Source organism: Ipomoea nil, unplaced genomic scaffold, assembly GCF_001879475.1.
Source record: "Ipomoea nil cultivar Tokyo-kokei standard unplaced genomic scaffold, Asagao_1.1 scaffold2928, whole genome shotgun sequence".
NCBI lineage: Eukaryota > Viridiplantae > Streptophyta > Magnoliopsida > Solanales > Convolvulaceae > Ipomoea > Ipomoea nil.
Genome location: NW_017619356.1, coordinates 2,073,957 through 2,100,281, shown reverse-complemented (window position 1 = coordinate 2,100,281; position 26,325 = coordinate 2,073,957). Strand labels below are relative to the sequence as shown.

The 26,325-nt window shown below is 39.1% G+C and overlaps 1 long non-coding RNA gene across 5 annotated transcripts; it reads right to left on the bottom strand.

Annotated features, from left to right (window-relative positions):
- Positions 1-23,005: 23,005 nt before the first annotated feature.
- Positions 23,006-25,808, bottom strand: LOC109162235. 5 transcript variants are annotated; one of them, XR_002051039.1, is made up of 8 exons: positions 25,499-25,808; positions 25,333-25,383; positions 24,981-25,038; positions 24,789-24,880; positions 23,771-23,920; positions 23,621-23,680; positions 23,207-23,478; positions 23,006-23,093 (listed from the first exon to the last, which is right to left on the bottom strand). It is a non-coding gene; the product is annotated as an uncharacterized LOC109162235 (long non-coding RNA). The 5 variants fall into 5 exon arrangements; XR_002051042.1 differs by having other exon boundaries at positions 23,281-23,478; XR_002051043.1 differs by having other exon boundaries at positions 23,287-23,478.
- Between the last annotated feature and the right edge of the window lie 517 nt (positions 25,809-26,325).

Sequence of the window (26,325 nt, the reverse complement as noted above, 5' to 3'; positions counted from 1 at the left end):
CCAACCCCGCAAATGATGATGACCCCCCCAAATTCCAGTCGTGGAGAAGCATCAACCAGTGGCTCAACCACCCCAAGAGCACCAGTGCCCGCAACCCCCAGATCGTGACCCTGAAGAAATCCAGTCAGCAGATCGGTCGCGGAGATCTAACCGAGAAAAGTGCCAATGTAATCATCACCCCGACGCCCCTCACCGTGGGAGTGCTCTTGATCGTATACGGAAAAGTGTAAGGTCTCGGTTGGGACCCCAAGACGACCAATACCGCTCAAGACAAAAATCCCGAAGAATCGCGGAGACAGAAGGAAGCAGCACCGGAAGCGCGTTGCGATTCAAAGAAGGAGGCAGGACTGGCCGGCTAGCCGGTCGGGTCGGTGACCGACCGGTCAGAAGAGAAAGATACCCGAGCGGAGAAGATAGTCCTCGTCGTCAGCTAGCCAGGATGCAAGAGAGGATAGACCGTTTACAGCAAGAACTCCATGGAAAAAAACGGTGCAAGTAAAGAGCCACCCACTCGGAACATTTCTGACCTCACTCGGAACATTTCAAGTGGCTCCTTAAAAAAAAAAAAAAAAAAGGGCCGGTCGGCCAGCTTGTTTTCCCGGCCTTGTCGTTTGAGGTTTTGCCCGGTCGAGTTATCCCGGCCCTACCTGCACGACTTTGTCCGGTCGAGTTTGTGATTAAGTTCACTCGTTTTTCCCGGCCCTGTCATTTGAGGCTGTGCCCGGTCGAGTTATCCCGGCCCTGCCTGTACGATTTTGTCTGGTCGAGTTTGTGATTAAGTTCACTTGTTTTCCCGGCCTTGTCGTTTGAGGTTTTGCCCGGTCGAGTTATCCCGGCCCTACCTGCACGACTCTGTCCGGTCGAGTTTGTGATTAAGTTCACTCGTTTTTCCCGGCCCTGTCATTTGAGGTTGTGCCCGGTCGAGTTATCCCGGCCCTGCCTGCACGATTTTGTCTGGTCGAGTTTGTGATTAAGTTCACTCGTTTTCCCGGCCCTATTGTTTGAGGTTTTGCCCGGTCGAGTTATCCCGGCACTACCTGCACGATTTTGTTCGGTTGAGTTTGTGATGAAGTTCACTTGTTCTCCCGGCCCTGTCGTTTGAGGTTTTGCCCGAACACATCATCCCGGCCCTACCTGCACAACTGTGTCCGGTCGAATTTGTGATTAAGTTCACTCGTTTTTCCCGGCCCTGTCGTTTGAGGTTGTGCCCGGTTGAGAAATCCCGGCCCTACCTGCACGGTCTTGCCCGATCGAGTGTAACATCTATCCCGCTTCTTAGCGATGAGACCTCTTGTTGGTCGTTCAAAAAAAAAAAAAATCCTTATCGGTCCGTTTGAGGTTTTGTCCGGTTGAGAAATCCCGGCCCTACCTGCACGGTCTTGCCCGATCGAGTGTAGCATCTGTCCTGCTTCTAAGCGATGAGACCTCTTGTTGGTCGTCTAAAAAAAAAAAAAAAAAAAAAAAAAAAAAACTCCCTATCGGTCCGTTTGAGAAATCCCGATCCTACCTGCACGGCCTTCCCGATCGAGTGTAACATTTATCCCGCTTCTCAGCGATGAGACCTCTTGTTGGTCGTTTAAAAAGAAAAAAAAAAAAAAGAAAAAAGAAAAAAAAAGGAGCGGCGAGTTTTTTCTTGGACCATGAGCGCGACTAGTCGGCCTGCTAACATGGATAGTCAGTCGGAAGAAGACCAACAAACATGACCAATAACAAACAACAAGCAGCAACAAACAACATCAACATGCACAACTCAAATGGGAGACCGGTCGGTCAGCCCGTGTCGAAGGGCGATCGGTCGGAAAAAAATCAACAACAACGAAAGAACAAATTGCAGCAACAAAAATCAAGGCATTAATATTGTGCAAATGTTGGGGCGTCTAGCACAAATAAGATAAAGGCATGAGAGGGCGAGTGACAGTCGGCAGGTGGCTGGCTGGAGTGGAATGCAGCAATCAAGAACAACAAATGAAACAGTGGCATCAAGCATTATCAACACGCAGCAACTTCGAAAAAAAAAATTGAATGAAGGCATCTGATGGTCGGTCGGCGTGAATGGTTTGACTGGTCGGTCGGCTGGAAACAAATCAGCAACAATAATATTCTTCCATCAGCAATGTGCAAAATGCAAAAAAAAAAAAAGAAAAAAAAAGAAGAAAAAAAAAAAGAAAAAGAGGAAAACAAGTTACGAAGCAGACAAAGTAGATATAACATATATTTTAATTAACAAAAGAAAAGGAAAGAAGTGTGCATGGTGGCAGTGCTAAAAACAATACACACGCATGTACGCATATTTAAAGGAAGAAGAAAGAAGCATATGAATGGAAAAACGTACGTGAATTTTGGAGCAACCGACCGGTCAATCATCCGGGCCGTCGAACGGATGGCGAGGTAACCGGTCAATCAGTCGATCAGATGGTGATTAATTGTCAATTGACCTTCTAGGTAGCATCAACAAATGACAATAGCAAGGAAACAATTACAGCATTTGGCGCATGATCGATCGGTCTAGCAATTGATCGGTCGGTCTAACAATTGATCGGTCGGTCAGGCGATTAGACGGATGGGCTACAAAAAAAAATGCAATTGGATGATCGGTCTACAAAAAATTGCAATTGGAGGATCGGTCTACAAAAAATGCAATTGGACAATCGGACTACAAAGAATGCGATTGGACTGATGGTCTACAAAAAATTGCAATTGGACGATCGATCTACAAAAAATGCAATTGGACGATCGGACTACAAAGAATGCGATTGGACGATCGGTCTACAAAAAAATGCAATTGGATGATCGATTTACAAAAAAATGCAATTGGATGGTCGGTCTACACAAAAAATGCAATTGGACGATCGATCTACAAAAAATTGCAATTGGACGGTCGGTCTACAAAAATTACAATTGTAAAGTCGATCTACAAAAAATACGATTGGATGGTCGGTCTACACAAAAAATGCAATTGGATGGTCGGTCTACACAAAAAATGCAATTGGACGGTCGATCTACAAAAAAAAAAATGCAATTGGACGATCGATCTACAAAAAAAATGCAATTGGACGATCGATCTACAAAAAATTGCGATTGGACGGATGATCTACAAAAAAAATGCAATTGGATGATCGGTCTAAAAAAAAATTGCGATTGGACGGATGGTCTACAAAAATTGCAATTGAACGGTCGGTCTACAAAAAGTGCAATTGGACGATCGGTCTACAAAAAATGCAATTGGATGGTCGGTCTACACAAAAGTGCAATTGGACGTTCGGTCTACAAAAAGGTAGATTGCAATTGGCAACGGATCAACAACAACAAATAACGTTGGAATATGTTAGCCGGTAGGACGGTAAAAAATCAAACAACAACCAGCATTGATTTTGGAGATCCAAAAAAAAAAAAGAAAAAAAAAAGGCCGACCGACCGGCCCATGCTTTTGGCCGGCCGAAAAGTGAAACAAAGCAACAACAACAAATACTCATGCATTCATATATTTCTTCTTTGAAAATATGCTTACGCATACATGTATGGAAAAAGCAAAAGAAAGAGAAAAAGAATATGCATGGTGGCACTATGAAAGCAAGACACATAAACATATGTATAATTAAGCAAATAAAAAAAAAACAAAAAGAAGTAGCATGCCTTGTGGCATATGTAAGAATTAGACACATGTATTTTTTATGTTGACTTTAGCAAAGCAAAGGAATCATGCACGTAAAAGTTTGTAGAAGAAGGAAAGAAGAAGAAAGCATACCTGGAGGCTTGGGCGTGCGGTCGGCCGGTCGGCAAAAAGGAGCAGATGGTTGGTTGATGCAGTGCGACGGAGCAACGGGAAGAAAGAAGAAAATAATTTTTTTTTGGAAAAGTTGAGGGTTTCGGTCGGACAGCAGGGGAGAAGAAAAAATAAAAAGGAAGGAAAGGAAAAGAAGAAAGGAAAGAGAAGATTTTTACCTTGCAGGATGAAGAAAATCAGTTAGCCAGGAAAGTGAGAGTAAAAAAAAAAAAAAATAAAAAATTAAGGGGACTATTTATAGGTGGAAGATGGGCTTGGAAGTTTAAAGGTCGGCCCGATCACGCGGAAAGCTCAGATTGCGACACGTGTCAAAACATTGCGCATGCACCGTCCGATCAAGACTTGTAGGAATTTTTTTAAAAATTATCAAAAATTGTCTAATAAACCGGAAGGAGCACAGCTGGCGGTAGGACGACCGGCTGACACTTTGTTCGTGACAAGCTGACGGGGAGAGTTACGGAGGAAATATTTCTCACTTCTCGAACCCAATGATTCTCGTGGATTCAAGAAGTGGGGGACTCGTGATGGGTAAATATGTACAGAAGAATGATCCGTATAGCCGGTCCGTCAAGAAGTCATCCGACCGGTCTGTTACGGTAATAATCCCGACAGGACTAAATCACTTATGGTCAGCCGTACCGTTCGTACCGATAGGCCTCATGACAAGAGAAGATGCTCTCGGATCACCCTTGGAATCGCCCTGACGGAAAGCCACCCGACCGGTCTACCGTAGGGTGACCGGTCGGCCTGCAAGATGACGTAGCCTGCAGAGCCGAAAACATAACTTGCACGACAAGTCACAGGGTCCAACTTGCACTTGCAGAGCGGCGATGGACAGCTTGCAGGTGGGGTGGCACCGCCCCATCGATCAGGTGGGGCGGCACCGCCCCATCGATCAGTCAACTACCGACTGACTGAGCCAACGAGAAGATGCCACGTCGATCCACTTCCAGCGGGCGCATTAAATGCGTAGACCCAGCTGGCAGGTGGGATGGCACCGCCCACCGATCAGTCAACTACCGACTGACTAAGCCAACGAGAAGACGCCACGTCGATCCACTTGCTGCAGGCGCATTAAATGCATAGACCCCAGCTGGCAGGTGGGACGGCACCGCCCATCGATCAGTCAACTACCGACTGACTGAGCCAACGAGAAGACGCCACGTTGATCCACTTGCAGCAGGCGCATTAAATGCGTAGACAGATTTAGACAGTATAAATAGGAGGATCTCCTCCTCACATCTAACCTTGATCTCATTGTAACAACTACTACTCACTACTTTGTAACCCACTATTTACTACTTGCAATACTACCTAGCCTCGGACCGCTCAGTCGTCGCCTGGTAGTCCGACCGACCGACCGGCTGACTGTCGAGCGCTTCATTATACTCGTTCACAAACATACGTATTCGTAGTGTAACCGTAACCCCCGGTTCAATTCACGCTATCAACTTGAAATTAACTTGGAGATCAAGCATATATTGAAAGAAAGGAGTACACCAAAGAAGATTGGTGATTTAATCAATAGGCTGTACGAACGAAGTGGATAATGCTTGATATATTATGCGAAATGGCTCAAGTTCGAATCTCACCATTAACAATTTTACAAGGTAAAATTTGAGAAGCCAAATTAAATTAAATCTGATGGAGTTGGGAGCTGATTTCATAGAAATTGAAATTGGGAGCTAGTTCGAAGGAATTAAAAATTGGGAGCTAGTTCAAAGGAATTAAAAATTGGGAGCTAGTTCGAAGGAATTGAAATAAAAATTGGGAGCTAGTTTCAGAGAAATTGAAATTGGGAGCAAGTTTCACATGGGAATCAATTCAAGTTGGGAGCTAATGTAGAATTGAAATTGGGAGCTAGTTCGAAGGAATTAAAAATTGGGAGCTAGTTCGAAGGAATTGAAATTGGGAGCTTGAAATTGGGAGCAAGTTTCACATGGGAATCAATTCAAGTTGGGAGGTAATGTAGAATTGAAATTGGGAGCCAATTCAAGTTGTAGTATGGGATGCAATTCAAATTGGGGACCAATTAAAAGAAGACATTGAGGAGCAATTGAGGAGCAATTGAATTGAGATGAAATTCAATACCAGGAGAAGTCTGGGAGTCAAGGTCGAAGTCAAGGTCAATGCAATTCAAATTGAGAAGTAATTGAAGCACCAGGAGAAGTTGGGAGCCAATTGCAAGTCAAAGTCAATTGGGAGCCAATTACAAAGGATCAATTCAATTTGGGTGCCAATTACAAGCCAATTGAAATTGGGTGTCAATTACAAAGGAGAAATTCAAATTGGCAATTGAATTGAGATGAAATTCAATACCAGGAAAAGTCTGGGAGCCAATTTCGAAGTCAAGGTCGAAGTCAAGGTCAATGCAATTCAAATTGAGAAGTAATTGAAGCACCAGGAGAAGTTGGAAGCCAATTGCAAGTCAAAGTCAATTGGGAGCCAATTACAAAGGATCAATTCAATTTGGGTGCCAATTACAAGCTAATTGAAATTGGGTGTCAATTACAAAGGAGAAATTCAAATTGGGTGGAAGTTCAAAGCCAGTTTGAAGTCTGAGAACACCCAGACGTGAGAATGAAGAAGAACTTACAGTGAAAATATTCTCACAAGGAAAAATACTAGTCTAACTAGTATGGGATTAAATTAAAGAATATTTTTTATCCCAAAGATATAAGGACCACTTCAGAGCTGATCAGAGAAGCCATTCTACACCAAAACTGAGACCCATATATTCTCACTCAACGTTAAAACAGAGGAATATCAGATGAAGTTTGGGAGCTCATTTACATGGAGATGAAGATCCATCAACGACTAGCTTATCTCTTTCTGACATCTTTGCAGAAGATAAAATAAGATCTCTGACAAAAAGATACAGAATTCAAAAATGAGATCGTCTCTATCCAACGGGCAGATCCTCATTACCAGCTATAAAATGATGAAGATATGAAGACTTGAAGAATACAAGTAGAGCAGACAACGAACTCATCAAAGAGCAAAGAGCCAAAAAATTCAAAGAGCTAAAATCTTCAAGTGTGAGAAAAAGAACTCAGAGAGCTTCAAGAGAAAAATATTCTGAGAGTTCTTAAACAAAGCAAAACAGAGCATAAAAATCAAGTGCTTTACTTGATACATCCAAAGAGAGAAAACACTCAGAGCGTTCCAGAGAAATCTTTCAAGAGTGTTAATCTTCATCAAAGAGACCTGCGCATCATTGAAGATCAACTACAGAGTCTCAGAAGTTGGAAGTAAGACAACACTTGTTTTGGAGCAAAACAAGAGAAGGGAGGAAAGTAGCACGGAGCTGTGAAATCTTGGATTGTCACACGGAGCTGTGAGATCCGAAGCAGCAGTGTCGGAGGCACTGGGCGTGATTGGTGTGGGCTTGGTGATCAAAGCATCAGATCATGGATACGTTTCTACCGGAGTGTGGAAGACGGGGGGAAAGTAACTCGGAGTCATGAAATCCTGGGATAGTAGCGCGGCGACGTGAAACCCGAAGCAGCAGTGTGGTGTCACTGGGCGTGATTAGTGCGGGCTTTGTGATCAAAGCACTAGATCATGGAAATTCATTGTATCTTGGAACCAAGAAGTGGTTGATATAGTGAATTGCTCTTGGAGATAAGAGCAAGTGGAGTAGGAGGATTACACCACCTCGCGAACCACTATAATTGTCTTATGTTCTTTACTGCTTTCTTTACTTATCTGCTTCACACGAGATATACTGCTCACAATCTCACACACACTTTATCTTTATTTATTTCCACTGTGCACCATACTCTAACAATCTAGTTAAGAGTCTAGAGTTTTGCATTCGTTTTCATCTAAAAGTCTTGGTTTTTAGAGTAAAATATCCTAAAAGCACAGTTCGGTACGGAAATGCCTTCCTAATTGTATTCTACATGTTTTCAGGTAATTTTGGACGGAAAAGTGGTAAAAAGAGTTGAAAAGAGCAAGACCAAGAAAAGCGCACACAAGGATCACAAGTCACGCACATGAAGAAGAGAAGAAGGAGAATTATTTCCCATTTACTCATCTATTCACGGTGTGACACCAACGTAAGAGAGCTAAGGAGAAAATCTGGAATTATTCATCATTCATGGATGCCTCACGGCGTGATTACCAGCGTGAATGGGATTTAAAGAAGCAGGACGAAGCTCAGCACGGAAGGGAATTATTCCCTATTCACGCCGGCATCACGGCGTGACGCCGTTCGTGAATAGGATGCCGAATGGAAGCTGGCTATTTAAGGCTAAAATTTCTGATTTATTAGGGAGTTCCACAATTTTTTAGAAGTTACACATTTTTTTAGAGACACAATTTTTAGATTAGGGTTCTATAACTTTTTAGAGAGAGAATTTAGATCTAGTATAGATATATCTTCCCTTCACTAGATCTTAGCCAATTTTGCTTGAATTGTACAAGGTTTGGAGATTTAGAGTGGTTTGCAACTTGGAACTTCATTTTCTACTCACCATTAAAGGGATCTAGCTTGGATTTTGGGTGAAATCTATTCCCTTCTCTTTTATTGCTTATATCTTGTGTTTCACCTATTTTGCAATTGCTTGATCTTTCCTTTAATGATGCTTGGCTAAATTTCTGGGGACTAGGATTGTGGTGTAAATTGCTATTGTGATGTTTGGGTTGATTTGATTGTATAATTGTGGTGAATGTTTGATGATTGTTTCTTTGATCTTGTTGTTGGATGATGGTTTTTTGTGGCTTCTTTGGAGTTGGGCCCTACTCCTTGGAGGGTTTGGATATCTCGGTTTGGGCAAGAGATTGCTAGACCGAGGTAGGCCCCTTAATCCTCTACATTCCCCGCCCTAAATTCGATAGGATGGTGGTCCGGGAAGGAATGTAGGCAAGGTGTTTATAAGTTTTCCCCATTGGAACTACTGGCACCTGGGTGTCGTAATTCGCTACGGGAGGCGTTTGGACCGAAATTGGTGACACATTAGCAACATCCATCTTGATTCGTAACAAGTCACTCAACTCACCAAAACGTCTCAATTGTGGGAAAGACCCCTCTCACAATGCAATTGTAACACAATCCTAATCTGCTTTTCTCTCTCTTATTCTTCCTACTTTTCCATGCTTGTTATTGTTTCTTTTTCCTACTCAATCAATCAATTACACACTTCCTCTTGAATCGAGCTTTTCAAAGTTGAAACAACCTCACACAATCCATTACTCAACTTCCAAGTTGTCATTCCTTGAGTACGACACTCGGGGTGGTTCTCACTCCCCGTTTTATCATATCATCCATCTTTCCATACACGACCCATGCACATCTTAATCTTTTGACACCGCTTCTAAAGAGAGAATCGTAAGCTAAAAGCAAGAAGAGTTAGGGGTGGGGGGGTCCTTGGCTTCCTAACAATTCCTCTCGTTTTGTCCGAACCCCCTTGACAAGAAACACAAATTTCATCAAAGTGGCTGACTTGATCAATGAAACTAAGACTGACTGGAACATAATCCTACTGTTGGATAATTTAGTGCCTAAAGATGTGGACCTAACAAAAAGCATTCCCATACCCGAGTGTAAACTTGAAGATAAAATTGTGTGGATGGAAGATGAAAAATGGGACTACAATGTGAGAAGTTGCTATAAGAAGTTAACTGAAAATCTGCTGGCCCATTATGTTCCTTTCTGGACTAGATGCTGGAAGTTGAGGCTGCCTCCAAAAATTAAATCTTTCTTTTGGCAGGTATGTTCTGGATCTTTACCTACTGATGGGGAATATACCCCGAGTTCAGGGACGGAGCCAGGATTTGTTGGTGCGGGGAGCCAATATTAATTTGAAAGAGAATGACGATGAACTGAGAATAATTAACTCCATAACTTGATGGTAAAACTTATTAACCAACTTGCAAAAGTCATCAATTCTAAATGATATACGCATTTTAAAAAAAAAAATTACTTGTTAACCTGTTGATTACCTGTAAATAGGTCTAATTGTACAACTTTAAAGAGTTCGAGGGTGTAATTGAACATTTTTAATGTTTGAGGGCCTAATTGCTTTTTCATCAAAAGTTAAAGGGTCTATTTGACTCTTTCCCTTAAAAATATCAAATTTGTAATGATGCCCAATTGTTAATTCATCTTGTTGATGCCTAGACCTACTCTTCTTGCAATATATTGAGTATCAAAATTCGGCACAATTATGTTGACTGTTTCACAAAAAGACTTCACACTTGCAACTAATTCATCTCATCCACTATCTCTTAAATTTTGAATAAGCAACTTAGTAAATGACACAAGATGCATTGCAATCAATAGTAAAATTGTTCATTATTATAAATATATAGTTCAAAAATTATGAACATATAGTTGTGAACATAATTATGAACATATAATTTTGTAATTATGAATATATAGATTCAATAATTGTGAATATGAAGTTCAAAAATTATGAAATATAGCTTTATAATTATGAACATATAATTAAGTAATTATGAACATAGAGTTCTATAATTATAAATATAGAGTTCAATAATTATGAATATAAAGTTCTAAAATTATGAATATATAGCTTTATAATTATGAACATATAATTCAGTAATTATGAACATAGAACCGTGTTTACCTTGCAAGATGGACACAGTTCCAAAAAAAATACTTTGGTGAAGGATTAATACTTTAGTAAAGGGGGCCAAAAAAATAATAATATACTATTAATATTTTTTTGGGGAAGGGGGGCCAAGGGGCCAAGACGCCCAGTTAATAAATCCTCTAATCCTCCAAAGGCTTCACTCATATTTGTATTATTATTATTTTTTTTTTTTTGGGGGGGGGGGGGGGAAGGTCCCCTGTACTAACAATGTGCATCCGTCCCTGCCCGGGTTCAGGCTCCCCGTACGCTTTATACTCCTGTTTGGGTCAGAGTTAAATGGTTCGGGTCAAAGTCAAACCCGCCCACGCTTGGGCCTATAAAAGGGCATTGACCCTCCATTTTAAGGGGCTTTTTCTCTTCCCCTCTCCACTCTCCCTAAGTTGTAGAGCTCTCCTCTCTCTCTAGAATATGTGATATAGAACACAAGAACATCAATGAAGAAGAGGGTCCTTTGAGCTATTTTCTCTTGCCTACTCTATTGTTCATACACATTTTACATACATACCGTCTACATACAAGGGAATTTTCTACATCACCTACCTATGGCCAGCTAAGAGTTAGGGTGCAGGTTCCAAGCTTTTGTCAATTGCGTTGCATTGAGGGTGAGTATGTATTTCATGTCTTTCTGAGATGTTATTTAGCTAAGAGTTGCTGGGAATTGTTTAATCGAATTGTTCATCAAAACTATGGCTCCTTCTTAGAATGGCTTGAAGTTAATTTCAATTCCTTAGCTAACAGTGAATTATGCTTGATGATCTCTATTTGTTGGAAGATATGGGAAGCTAGAAATGATAAGGTCTGGAATAATTTGGTGTTATCTACTCATGATGTTGTTTCAGAAGCTCAAACCTTCCTCCTTGAGTGGCAGTCAGCAAATCAATGTGCAAATCAGTAGTCTCAAGTTGCTACACATGAAGATAATTGGATCAAACCGCTAGAGGGTTACTATAAACCTAATGTTGATGCAGCTTTGGACTTTAACAGTAGGAGGGCAGGGCTGGTGTTTGTTCTGCGCGATGCTAATGGTTCCTTTATAGCAGCCAAGGAAGTCCCCTGGAAGGGTTTATTCAAACCAATGGAGGCAGAGGCAATTGCAGTGAGAGAGGCTTTGAAGTGGTTAAAGGTGATTAATTTGGACAATATCCAAACTGAGACGAACTGCATCCAAGTCGTTTATGGAATCAACAGTCAAGACTTGTGTTCTTCTTTTGATCTGTTAATTAATGATGTTAGAAAATAGCTAGATACTTTACTAATTTCACCTTTTCGTTTGTTAAACATCTGCGAACAAGGTCGCTCATGAGCTTGCTCGGGATGCCTTGTCCAAGTCTGACTGTGTGGACTATTTTTCGGTCCCTTTTCCTTGTATTGCTCAGGTTCTTGAGCTTGACTCTTATTAATTTATGCTCTTACTTTTCTTTCCAAAAAACAGTAGATATGGATTGGATGGAGTGAATTTTACAAATTTAGCAAATTAGACTAAATTTTACAAAACCCTCAAAACCCTAATTCTCTCGAAACCTCTCTTTCGTTCTCACAAAATCTTACTTCTTTTTTGGGCGTTTCTTCATCTGGTGGCCGCCGGCCTCTAGCCGAAGCTTTGAGCCTTTGACGGAGCTTCGTTTCTTGGCCAGCGGTCTCCTATTTTCTTTTGTTTTTTTGTTTTTTTTAGTTTCATAATAAAGTCCAGTGCCTATTCAGCCACCAACCCTTCAAGGAAGTTGCAGTAGTTCCAAAGGTCTAAAGCTTAAGGATTCCGCCAGATCTGGATAAAGAAGTGGTTTGATTCCCATGGATCCGTAAAATAAAGTTCTAGAGGTGTACTACTGCTTCTCTGTTCTTTTGTGTTCTGCTTTTTTTATGTATTTTTCTCTCGTTTGTGTAACGAATTTGTTTTCCCCTCGTTTCTTTTGGCGAGTTTGTTTTCCTCTCATTTCTTTTTGCGAGTTCTTTTCTTCATAAGTGTGAAACATATAAGTTGATCATGATGTATGTAAACTTCATCCTGGGTGACAAAGATGATAATGTAAAAGAGCATCTGCATCTCAGCTCGATGGATATATTGTCAATGAACGACAGATGGAAAACATATACTCAGGTGGTGTACAAGACTTTTCAACCAAAGTTAGTCTTGACTACGTTTGATCAATTCTTCAATGATATTAAAGAAGCGTTAAATTCATCTAACGAATTCAGCTTCAAATTTGCGAAACAGTCTGTGATTCAAGTTCTTTGTAGCATTGCTAGGGATGTTATTTCTATATCTGACTGTAAGGAATGGTATACTTTTCCTCGTTCCTATTTGTAATCACTTCACCTTATGATTAAATAAATGAGCTTATTTTAAAAAAAAAAAAAAAAAAAGAGAGAGAGTAAATTTCAAAAATCTTTGCTCACCGTATTAAAACTTAGTAGTTTATTTGTTGACACTTGAATATGTAACTTAATGATTGAGTTATTTTGGGCGAGTGGTTTTGCTTTGTTCTGTGTCGTCCTTTTGGTTTTGTTCCTTTCTTTCTTTCTGTTTTTAATGATTGCGTTATTTTGGAATTGCAGGGCACTGGGGGGGAGAAACTTCCAGCGCGTTTTTAAACTCCTCATAAAGAATCACAAACCGGAGTTAGTTGGGTTGATTGAGCCCAAGATCTCAGGAGACCAAGCCACTGCAATTTGCAAGAAGATAAGCTACGAGGATTGGGTCCGCGTAGAGACAGTGGGCTTCAGTGGGGGAATATGGGTATTTTGGAACAAACATGCTGAGATAACGGTAATCTACACTCACCCTCAGTTTATTCTTTTGCAGGTTAAGGAAAGCGGGGAACCCCCGTGGAACCTGGCCGTTGTTTATGCTAGCCAGTGCAGCACCTGAGGCGGCACCTATGGGACACCCTGCAGGTGGCTAAACGCAATATCCCGGGGCCTTGGGTGGCGGCGGGAGACTTTAATGCCGTCACGTGCCAAGACGAAACTGTTAACTACGCTGCTTACTCGCCCCATCGCAGTGCTGAATTCGTGGACTGGATACATGGGGAGGGGCATATTGACATGGGATTCACTGGGCCTCAGTGACGTGGGTAAGGGGTGTGGGGGATGTGCATTACAAATGGGCAAGGCTAGACAGAGCAATGCGTAATCTGGACTGGCGGCAAAGGTTCCCTGAGGCCTCGGTCACTCATCTGCCAAGCATAGCGTCTGACCATGCACCGATCTTAACGAAGACACGGGAGCAAAGTACGAGACCACACAACACACCGTTTAAGTTCCAGGCAACATGGTTAACCAATGACTCTTTTGCCAAGGTGGTTAAACCGGCATGGGGCGCGGACCTGGGTTTGGCCCACAATATTGAACAGGTCCAAAAGTTTTAACCAAATGGAACAAAGACGTGTTTGGTAGCGTAGAAGCTAGGAAGAGGATCTTGCTTGCTAGGATTGGGTGGATTCAGAAAGTTACTTCGAGCCGTTACCATAGCGACCTTTTAAAACTAGAACGGAATTTGAAGAAGGAGTTGGATGAGGTTTTGCATCAGGAAGAGTTGTTGTTGTTCCAGCGTTCTCGGGAGGACTGGATTGTGTCAGGTGACAGAAATACTAAGTACTATCACTGTAACAACCCAAAATTTAATTTCATAAATCCAAATTTTAAGAAATTCTGAAATAACCGTTTTCCACTCCGTAAAAATTTTTGCTATGAAATTGGTGTTGAATAAATTATTTTGAGTTACTTTTAAGTAAATTCAACATCAGGATTTATTTTAAATTTAAAATCCTAAGTTTTCGGGTACTTCGCATACCAAGATTTAAACTGAGAAACCAATCTGAGTGAGACTGGGAGAAATCTGAACGAAGTGTTTGTTTGGAAATCTTTTTGAAAAAATACATTTTGACCCCAAGTTATTCGAAAATCATCTTTCTAGACTATGGTTTATGAAGCAATGTGAACCCTACAATTTTATTTTACATTTCTACCCCCAAAACCCTAACTATAAGAGCTAGCATTTTCCCCTTGTTGCACTATTCACTCGAGAAGAAATCAGCAGCTTTTCTCTCATTTCTCTCGTGACCCTCTCCCTCTCCCTATCATCTTCATCTTCTTCATTTTAGAGCTCCTTCGAGCAAAGGCTAAGTTCAAGACTTGAGATTCAAGTTTGGGTAAGCTCCTCTCTTCTTCCTCCCTTTTCTATTCTTCTTAGCTTGTCTTTAAGATGAGATTTCTAAGCTTAGATGAGTGTTTGGATTGTTGTGGTTGCTTGAGAGTTGGAGATGGTGGAAGAAGATGAAGGGTGAAGAAGAAGAGCTTAGTAATAGCGTTGGCTAGATCAAGAGTGTTCAAGGTATACCCCATGGATTCCCAAACTTATTATTTTGCCCTAAATATATGATTTAGTGGTTCAAGTGAGTATATTTGCATTTTGGGTGTTTAGAATGATGAAATGTAAGCTTGTTGTTACAAATATGTTGTGAAATTTTGTGGAGTTTGAGTATTTGATCTGTGTTGCGAAACAGAGGGTAACAAAACTCGTAGTTGTTATATTATAGACCGCGGTGCATAATCGATTATGCACCGCGGCCCATATACGGCGCCGTTTCTTTAAGTAAAGAAACGGCCCGCCGTTAGAGTTAACGGAGTCCGTTTGTTTGGTGTATTAAACACCAACTGACACTACAGTATATCCAAACCGACACTGCAGTTATATCAAAATGATACTGTAGTTATAGTGAAATGAAACTGCAGTGTATATAAACTGAAACTGAATAACATTTCACATATTTGAGTGTATATTGTACAATGAAGCTGTAATTAAATCAAAATGATCATGTAGTTGTGTTTTAATAAAACTATAGTGTATATAAAATAAAATTAAATGACATTTTCACATATTTGAGTCTATAAATATCGAATGAAACTATAGTTATATCGAAATGAAACTGTAGTTGTGTTCAACTGAAACTGCAGTGTATACAAAATGACACTGAATAACAGAGTTACTTTTTGCAAAAGGGTGCGAAACGGCGGAAATAAACACTGTTAATTTTCATTTAAAAAAAAAAAGACGCGCGGTGCATAATCCATTATGCACCGCGGTGCATAATATAATTTGCCCAAAACTCGCCAACGGACTTAGTAGCGGACCTACAAGAGATTCGCTACGAAAGGCCCGCCGGTTACAGGGCTTAGTAATGGATATCTACGAGACCTACAAGAGATTCGCTACGAAAGGCCCGCCGGTTACAGGGCTTAGTAATGGATATCTACGAGATCCGTTACTAAGAGACGGCAAATTATATTATGCACCGCGGTGCATAATGGATTATGCACCGCGCGTCTTTTTTTTTTTAAATGAAAATAAACAGTGTTTGTTTCCGCCGTTTTGCACCCTTTTGCAAAAAGTAATTCTGTTATTCAATGTCAGTTTGTATACACTGCAGTTTCAGTTCAACACAACTACAGTTTCATTTCGATATAACTATAGTTTCATTCGATATTTATAGACTCAAATATGTGAAAATGTTATTTAATTTTATTTTATATACACTATAGTTTCATTAAAACACAACTACATGACCATTTTGATATAATTACAGCTTCATTGTACAATATACACTCAAATATGTGAAATGTTATTCAATTTCATTTTATATACACTGCAGTTTCATTTCACTATAACTACAATATCATTTTGATATAACTGCAGTGTCGGTTTAGATATACTGTAGTGTCAGTTGGTGTTTAATACACCAAACAAGCGAACTCCGTTAACTCTAACGGCGGGCCGTTTCTTTACTTAAATAAAACGACGTCGTTTTGACAGTGTCAATTTAAACACACTGTAGTGTCTGCCGCGCGGTGCATAATATAACGACCCCTAAGAGACGGTGTAGCACACTGGTTAGAGAAACAGTGTGCTACTCATCCGGTCAGGGATCGAATCCTGGGTGTTAATTTTTGTGTGATTTATTTCATGCCGTTATACTCTAGAAAATTGTTTAAAAAGGGATTTGAACCACTAACCTCTTAATCTTTAATTTGAATTCCCTCCACTTGAGCTACTTCAACCTTTGAGTAAATATCTTGGAGTATTTATTATATTACCTAGGCTTGAAGGATTATTCATATACAAAAGTATTTTCCTAAGAAAGATCATAAATATGTTGAGAAGGATTTTGATCTACCAAAAGCTATGATTTGCCAAGAAAGCTCTATTTCAAGAATTATATATATGAGTATATATGTTTTTAGGGAATGCTATACTTGAATTTGAGAATTTATACATATATAACTATGTATGAGATATATATTTGATCACAAAGATATTTGGAGCTTATTCTATTATTTTCCTAAAAGTACTTAGTTAGTAACATTGTATATTGTGGGAAATACTATGTATCCCTAGAAAAGATTTTACCAAGAACTTTTGATCTACAAAGTGTATGACCCCATGATTTCCCAATCTCTTTTTTACTCTGTGAAGTCATTGTTATAAAGATAAAAATGTGTAGAAATGCTAAAGTTTTGTGTTGAGTGCTCCGTTGGTGTTTGGTAGCGGAGTGGCCGGGCCCTTGTGGCTCAACGTGTCGTTTCGGGCCGAGTGTTACGGGCCCTTGTGGCTCGGCTCTTCGGAATCGTTTCGACGCACGTTTTGGCTTTGATTTCGTTGAATTTGGATTAAAAACGAGTATGTTATGAAGGGATTTGTGAAGAATTACTACACATAGTATATATTTGTTAAGTTACTGTGTATGACAAATTATTTTTGACTATGTGATCTGATGATGTTTTTTTATTGAGTAAAGAAGCATGATTATTTGAGAATATGATTTATTATGAAAGCATGACTAGATTGAGATATTTGATCAATGAGAAGTGAAGCATATTTTGTGGATAGAATGTATAGAATTTGATATGTTGCAAACCGAGCATGACATTTTATTCTTAAGTATTTCATGATATTTTTATACATGATTTAGAAGCATGTTATAGAGCATTTTGACATTTCACATGAGTCATATTTCAAAAATGCATAAGGGGCCAACGTGAGCCCAAGAATACTTTCAAAAACCATAAGCATGTGGTATAACATTCTTTGATGCATTGAGAAGTAGTAGAATTGTTGCATGCATGAGATTGATGCATGAGAGATATATTTATGTATTATCTATATCGGTGAGGTTTTGGAGGATACCGTTTGGATTATGTTCCTCTCGGGAGATATTTATGGACATTGCGGTCCCAGTATATGTAACGCGGCGTCTTCCCGCGTTACGAGGTTGGAAACTTCCCGCCAGGCTTGGAATCCTGGTTAGGGGGTGTGCACACTAATAGTTCGATACCTGATTCCACAGAGTTTGAACCACGAGATTGGTTCCGTAGACGGTAGGAGATATTGGGTCGGAATTATGCCGTTCCCGATGGGGTCACTTGGTATGCCTTGTGGATTAAGTCACGTATCATGTTATGACCTTATCAACTCCAAAAAGAAATTTGAGATAAATTGGAGGGTCAGTTCATGGGCAAATCTCTAATGAACAAACTATATCTAAAGTAGAGGTCTTACGAGCTTAAGACACATGAGGGTTCTGACTTTGTGCAACATATTAATATCTTCAGTCATATTGTAACACCCCCCAAACACGACCTATATAAAAGGGCCTTAACACCGCAGATCAAGCACAAAACTAGCACAGCGGAAGATAAAAGGAAAAAATGGATAAAAGAAATCCGAATGGGGTGTTATGCCACGTCTACCAAACCCGGTAAACGCTAAGGCGAACAATCTGCAAGTGTATACAACTATCCCAAAGAGACATCAGTCTATCACTACTACGGCACACAGGCCACAACAGAAAGAAAAAGGTGCTAGACTACCGGCTTCTAAACATCGCGCTCGTCTAGACATCACCTGAAAGATACAAAGATAAACATTGGGACGACGACCGGTCAGCGATAATGCTGGTAACCCACCAATACCTGTTAAGTATCATACATAGGTAGGATATATACAAAAATCATTTTGAAACGGAATACGTATATATAAGTGTAAAACCAAGAGTAAACACCAAACTCAAGACTCAACACTCATCAATCAAACACCACGGGAACACATCCCAAGACCACAACGCTAACGACACCATAAGAACAAAGACACAACAACCGGCAACACATGCCTAGGCAGCACATGCCTTTGTGACTACACACGTCACAAGAGAGAACACACAACCACGGCTACACAAGCCCTCGTGACATCACCCGCCACGAATTGATATGCCTTCCTTATGCCCTGTTCCAACCTTATGGCTACCCCCAACCTTATATCTAGTTCCAACCTTTACCTCCAGAACCCCTGTACATATAGTCCAACCTTATTCCGCTGGGAATCGCCATTCCCCCACCAACAAACCACTAACGAACGACCACCAATTCATAGTACCCGCGGCACTATCACGGACATGGCACACAGCCTGGATAACACCTGTTATCCCCCAAAAACGTGAACCTTACACAAAGGCCACAGCTCCATAATCACGCCACGGCCCCCACGAGGACCGCTGCAATACCTTGGTGACTAGTGTCCCATACCACTAATCGTGCAATCCAGGTAAAGCCACACACGCACCACAACTCAACACGAGTCAAACAACGGATCGGAACGAAGGTATGAAACATACTCAATCAAGGAACGGGTCACAGCCCAACAACAACAACGATGAATAACGCAAGTTAACATCAACCCAATGAAAGGTACAAACCACACACACACTAGCATTAAGACAACAAACTAGCATGCTTATCAACGGGGAAACTCAAGATAGTTCCGAAGAACACACAAGACACCTCTCGGTTCAACGAAACACAATGTTGAACACTTAGCACGATTCAAGACACCAAAGTCCTACATGGATACCTACCATATAGCTCTAGACATACGAAAAATCAAGAAGACACTCAAAAAGTTCCATAAAAGAATATCGGGAAGTCAAAGGATCAAATACCGAGACAAATGAATCACGGGGAACAAATCCCATTCCAACTCCACTGTGTTCCCCGCGGGTGGACCCATGGGTAAGCCCCTACCCGTGGTTCGGCCCGCGGGTACACCAACCACAATCCTATGTACCTGCGGGTGGGCGGCGGGTAGGGCTCTCCCCGTCGTTCCGCCCGCGGGTACATACTCCTGTGCAAAATAATCCCTTCGGGGATTTTCTTCTCCAAACACAACTTCAAGTCCAAAACATGCCAAATCTCACCCAACACAACAAAATGACTTGAACCATGGAAAATGCCAAGCAATGGCACAAAGGAACCCTAAACACAAGCTCTAGATATGGAATATCACAAGACAAATGCATAAACCCTCACATTTCATAGTAAAGAACAAGTAGAATCCAAGAAATCACATATAGGTAAGCAAATTAGGTTTTAGTAGAGCATGGGTTACCTCTTGTAGACCAAAAGACTTCACTTTACCCCCAACAAGCTTCTTACAAGGCTTACTTCTCAAACCCACTTCAAGATCAAACCAAAAGATCATAAAGATCCTACCTTTAAGAAAAAGACAACTAAGATGGAACCAAAAAGACAAGATAACCTTAGATCTTACCCTCCTAGATGCCCAAATAGGTGAAAGGTTGAATCTTGGAAGCAAACTTGAAATCTTGACAAGGGTCTCAACTTAGCTTGGAGAATAAGCTACACCTCTTTTCTAGAGAGAAGATAGAGAAATTTTCTAGGAATTGTAAGGAATGAAATGAAGAAGTCTTCTAGGTTAGGTTACAATACTAACTCTTGGTGCAAAGTCAAGAATACCCTTACTAAGCTCTAGAAAGTGTAAGGAACAAGGGAACTCCCCTCAAAGCTCAAGGTACAACACAACTTAAAGATTGACTAGTCAAATACTAGTCCTTGAGTATTAAAAATCAGGATTTTAAGAATTAATTTCTCAAGTAAAAATAGGATTAATTACTCAATTAATCCATGAATGGAATGTGGATTTTTGGGGTGTCAAACATATAATCTCAGATTTGGCCAAACTTGATGTTGAGATTGAAGATGAATACATGGTGATGATCTTGTTATGTTCACTGCCACTTTTCTTTGAACACCTGGTGACTACTGTTACATAAGGAAAAGTCACGATCAAAGTTAATGAAACCTTTGTAGCTCTACTTGCTTAAAATCAACTTAGATAGAATGTTAGGGAAGACATTGTTGGTGATAGTTTGTATGCTAAGTGAAATCAAGATCGTGGAAGGAAGCAAGGAAATGATAATTATGGGATGATAGAATCCAGGTCTGAGTCCATAAATAATAAGAAGATTCGGTGTTACAAGTGCAAGGAGTTTGGGCACATGAAAAGAAACTATCTAAGGTTGAAGAAACAATAAGATGTCGTGAATGTGGTGCAGGGTGATGAATCAAATTATAGTGAAGGTGATGTCCTAGTAGTTTCGTCATCTCAGTTGTCAAATGCTTGGATTCTGGATGTTCCTATCATATTACGCCTAAAGAAAGTGGTTCACATCCTACATGTAAGGTAATTTTGGTTCTATTTTTCTGGGTGAAAATAAATATCATAATATTGTGGGTATTGGTGATGTTGACATTCATATGTATGATGGTATATCAGAATTTTGCATTATGTAGACATATACTGAGGTTAACTAAGAAGCTAATTTCTCTTATTAATCTGCATGCTAATAGTTTTATTCATAAATTTGAAAATGATATGGAAATCATTAAAGTCAGTAAGGGTGCTCTAACTGTGATGAAAGGGAAAAGGACTACAGGAAACATTTATAGGTTGTTGGGCAATTTTGTTGAGTTTAGTGGTGATACAACTAGGTTGTGGCATTTACATTTGGGTCATCTTGGTGAACACGGTTTGTTTGAATTACATAAAAGGAACATGTTAAAATGTGTTAAATGTTGTAAGCTAGATTTCTGTGAGTTATGTGTCTTTGGGAAACAGTCCAGAGTCGATTTTTCTACTAGAAACATAAAATTGGATGAGTTTTTTATTGTGTGCATTCTGATGTTTGGGGACCCACTATTGTAATTTATGCTCCTGCATAATATGTCAATTATCAATGACACTCCTGAATTATTAGTGGTGTAAATGTTTCCTTTCAATTTTCAAAACGGTATATATATTGCCCCTCCCGTAGTGTAAATTTTGCCCCTCAATTTTATTCTCGTATCATACGGGAGGGGCAATATATGTACTATTTTGAAAATTGAAGGGCAACATTTACACCACTAATAATTCAGGAGTGACATTGATAATTGACATAATATGAAGGGGAATAAATTATAATTTTCCCTTCTTGAAACAGAAATATGAAGTGTTTACGAAATTCAAGTTGTGGAAGGCTGAGACTGGCAGAAAAATCAAGTACTTGAGATATGACAATGTGATAGAATATAAAAAAACAAAATCATAAATTCTGTGCAGAGCATGAAATTAATAGGCACTATATAGTGCATAAGACACCATAACATAATGGTGATGTTGGTTGTTGAGCAGCTTAATAAAACCATTACTAAGAGAGCAAGGTGTCTCAGATTGAATGTTGGGCTCTCTAAGTGTTTTTGGGTAGAAGCAGTGAGCATAACTTGTTATTTGATCAATATATCACACATACATCACTTGGTGGTAAGATTTCTGAGGAAGTTTGGTCAAGTAATCCAGTGAGTTTTGATCACTTATGAGTTAATGATTGTTCTGGCTATGTTTTTGTTCCACATAAAATTATTGGCATGGAAATTCGTAGAGATAATGGTGTGAGGAAGTTGTGGCTATCTTAACAGAGTTATATTGAGAAGATCCTTGACATGTTTGGGATGAGTCAGTATAAACTGGTTAGCATTCCTTTGGCTAATCATTTTAAGCTCTCATCTAGTTAGCGTCCCTAGACAGTTAGTGAGATTGGAGATATGACAAAGGTTTCCTACGCAATGCGGTTTCCTACGCAATGCAATTGACTGCTTAATGTATGCAATTGTTTGTACTCGACCTTATTTGGCTCATGTTGTTATCCAAGTTAGTAAATACATGTCTAAACCTAGGAAGCATCATTGGGAGATAGTTAAGTGGATTCTTCGGTACTTAAGGAGCACTATGGAGTATGGTATTGTGTTTAGGAGTCAATGAGTGAGCTTGCACTCATGGGATATGTGGATTCTGATTATGCTAGTGATATGGATAACAAGCATTCTACAACATAGTATGTTTGTATTTGGAGATATATGCAATTTTTTAAATAATTGATGATAATTTACATATATTTGTATATAAAAAGATTTACAGAACAATTTCATGTGATTGAAAATAAAATATTTTAGCATCAATTAAATGTTCAAAATAGAAGAAGTATTTTTCATAGTATAATATTGAATTACAAGGATGTAATATGATACAAATATTTGAAATAAAGAAATAGACAATGCCAGCTATAATCTTTCAAGAATGTTGAATTAAAAAGAAAATCAAGCGAAAGCATCTACAAAAGTTAAATAAGTAGCTTATTTTGTAAATCACAAAACTAACTAAAAACACCAAAAATGTATATGCGGAGACTGGCAGTTTAATTTCGTCTGTCACGTAACCTGATGATGGATCAAAATTTGAAGCTTCAATCAGTTGTCCACTTGATCTATCCACACTCAAAGATTGTATGATTGTTGGGGCATTCCTTCACAATTCAAAACAATACAAAATTAACATTATTAGTTCACATTTCAGGCCACACAACTACTTATCCAATTCTGAAAATTTTCTAACAAATTCATTCTAACTCATCAGTACCGATGCCGCATATGTATCTCAATTTCAGCTAGTCTAAGAAATTATTTTCCCAATAATCTTTACTGGATTATTACTGTTACTTGTAAGCAGATTTGCCATGGCCTAGCTGTCCATTTATTCCTCTCCCCCATGAATAGACATTTTGCCTTTCAGTAAAAGCAACTGTATGCCTCCAACCACACGAGACTTGAGCTATTTTCAATTTACTTGTTGCTACTGACCAGTCTCACCCCAAGGGAAGCTTGCAGAGGAGTCATACTGTCATATGGAACCTGCAACTCAGCAAAGACATTAAAAATGAAGAAGGCATTAGGAAAGATACTAAAACATTTAAGAAACTTTCCAGGATAGTCACTCAATCTAAATATCTTTAGGCAGGAATTATATTTCTAGAACTGTGAGATAAAAACTCACTATCAGGAGGCTCAATAGCCAACAAGCTTGCCACATATGCCGCTGAAGCATCCATGCCATCTATATCATTGGAAAAAAATGTATGTAAGTCAAATGCATAATTAGATAGATGAGGTATATATGCTTATCATGTATGGAGGGAAGACTAACCAAAGAACCTAAAGGTTATGTTTTAAGAAAGCAGCTCTTCTTAGAAATTTTGCATTTCCACCAGCTAATGGCAAAAAATTTGATCCAGGTATTAGCTTGTAGCCTGTGAATTGCCCAGTGTGCGCGGTTGGCTGTTCTTGTGTTCCTTATCTAAATTATTGACATCACATGTTACTCTAATAATGCTATAAAATTCTGTGCTTGACATACCCAAACAATCACCAAAGCAGAGTAACAAAGGTATATACATATAACAATTAATATGATTTTTTTTAAAAGCATCAATAACTGATAAATAACAAAAATCAATCTAAGACAAGTCTTTGCCTAGCTTCGCAAAAGAAATATACATTAAAATTCCAATAGCAATGACAATTAACTGGTCTCATAAACTAATAATCAGCATCTGTTTATTATTTGTGCATACACTTCCTCTATGCCCTTAAAGTAATACTTAATATATGCTAGAATACCATAGTCTGGTTATCACAATCAGTTCAGTTTTTATTTGATATATGTTAATAGCGCATCTGATATTATGTTCTTAGTAACACTAAAACATGTATAAGTTTTTATTTGTTATGATCAAATTGACTTTGCAGGTTGAAACATCTGAAAATATTTGGTTAGCAACTTTCCAAGGAGAAAAAAAAAAAAAAACACTTCTCATAACTCAATTATAGATGAAAATCCAAATTAACCGCAAGTTATACATAATTTATCTACTCCTTATTTTCAACCCCAATTATAGGGGAATATTTTTTTCCCAATTATCAAACACTCTAAGCAACTACAACAGAAAGCACTGAAGGCACCTAGAGAGTCCACCACCACAATGGCTATCATCATTAGTTTATTACCAGTATTGTTTGATATTTTAACTACCTAAATCCTTAAATAATTAAATTAAAACTCAATGTTCCTCTTTCAATGCAACACCAGCTATAAACAATAAAAAACAACTTTTGTAAATTGGATAATCTAGCAAACCAAGAACAAGACTGGGTAAAGTATTGACCTTTGCCTAGAATACCATCTCAATGTAGTACAAATGTTCTATGATTCGAACTGATAATCACAACAGAATGAGGCAGAATGCATCACTGACTCCTGCAAAACCCAATAATTTGGAAACCTGAGTGAGAAATTAATAGATATAACTCCAACACACATTATAAATTACAAAAATTATAACATTGTTCACCACTACCTGTATCAGGTCATAAGCTACTGAAGGTGATATGTCAACTGCCTAAACCCCACTTTATCTTTTCTTGATTCATGAACAAATAAAGCAGAACAATCAGGAATTCATAGCTAAATACTGCTCAAGTACTTGACAACCAGTACCATTAGCAAATGTAAGAAAAAAATAATAAAAATCATAGCTTATTTATTCTTACCTTACATTGACAGGATACATATAGCTCGTGGGCACAAAACACATATTTAGTGAGATATTTTCACAAACACATGAGGAACAAAAACATTCTTTTATTTCAACAAAAGCTATTCCAATAGTTATTAACTCATCAAAGTGAACAAGAATACAAAAACTAAACCTGCAAACTAAAAATTCTTCCAATGTCAACATTTAAGCCACTAGAGAAACACTGCAAATTTTTAAAAATAAACATCTGTGTGATTTTCTTAATATAAATTAAACAATCAAAGTGAACAAATAATCAAATGAAAATTATAAAATTAGTATGCAAGTTAATAACTTACCTTGATAGTTGGAACTTCGAAGAAGTGAAGAACCAAGAGTCTGCAACGGGTGAGGGCAATGAGGCGGTGAGGCAACGAGCGCTTGAGCGGCGACCGGCGAGGCAGCGAGCGCTTGAGTGGCGACAGGCGAGAGGGCTGGCGGGCTATGACAGTCTTTTGAGAGATTAAGAGACGGAGCGAGGGAGAGAAGCAGAGAGGGTTGCAATTTGCAATTTGCGATTAGGATTTTAGGGTTTGCGAGAGACGGAGATTGAGAGACAAAGAGAGTAATACTGGTTGACTGGGAGACAAAGAGGGTTCACTGGAGTAAATGAGGAAGATTTGTGAAAATTTTGTGTATAAAATAGTGCCAAAGGATAAATAGTTTTCCCGCAAAAATATTCATTTTTCCTGACGTTTTGTGTTAAAATTAATTTTTTAAATACAACATTTAGGGACGTTTATTATAAAACGTCATTGATTCTATATCTTTACTGACAAAAAAATTATATTTCGTCAGCAAATATTACCAAAGAAAATTATTGTCTCTACCAAAATATATAGTGACGTTATTTAATATATCGTCACAAATTGTTATATTTAGCGACGTTTTCTAGAGCGTCATTAAAATTTTCGTCGGGAATGAAAGATTTCTTGTAGTGACTCTTAGTGGTGGTCATGTTTGTTGGAGATCATCAATTTAGTCCATTGTAGCTTTATCTACAAGTGAGGTAGAATACAAAGTTGTGACTGAGGTATCTAAAGAGGCTTTGTGGCTCTCAAGTTTATTTAGGAAATGGGTATTGAGCAAGGTAGAGTTGAGTTACATTGTGACAGTCAGAGTGCCA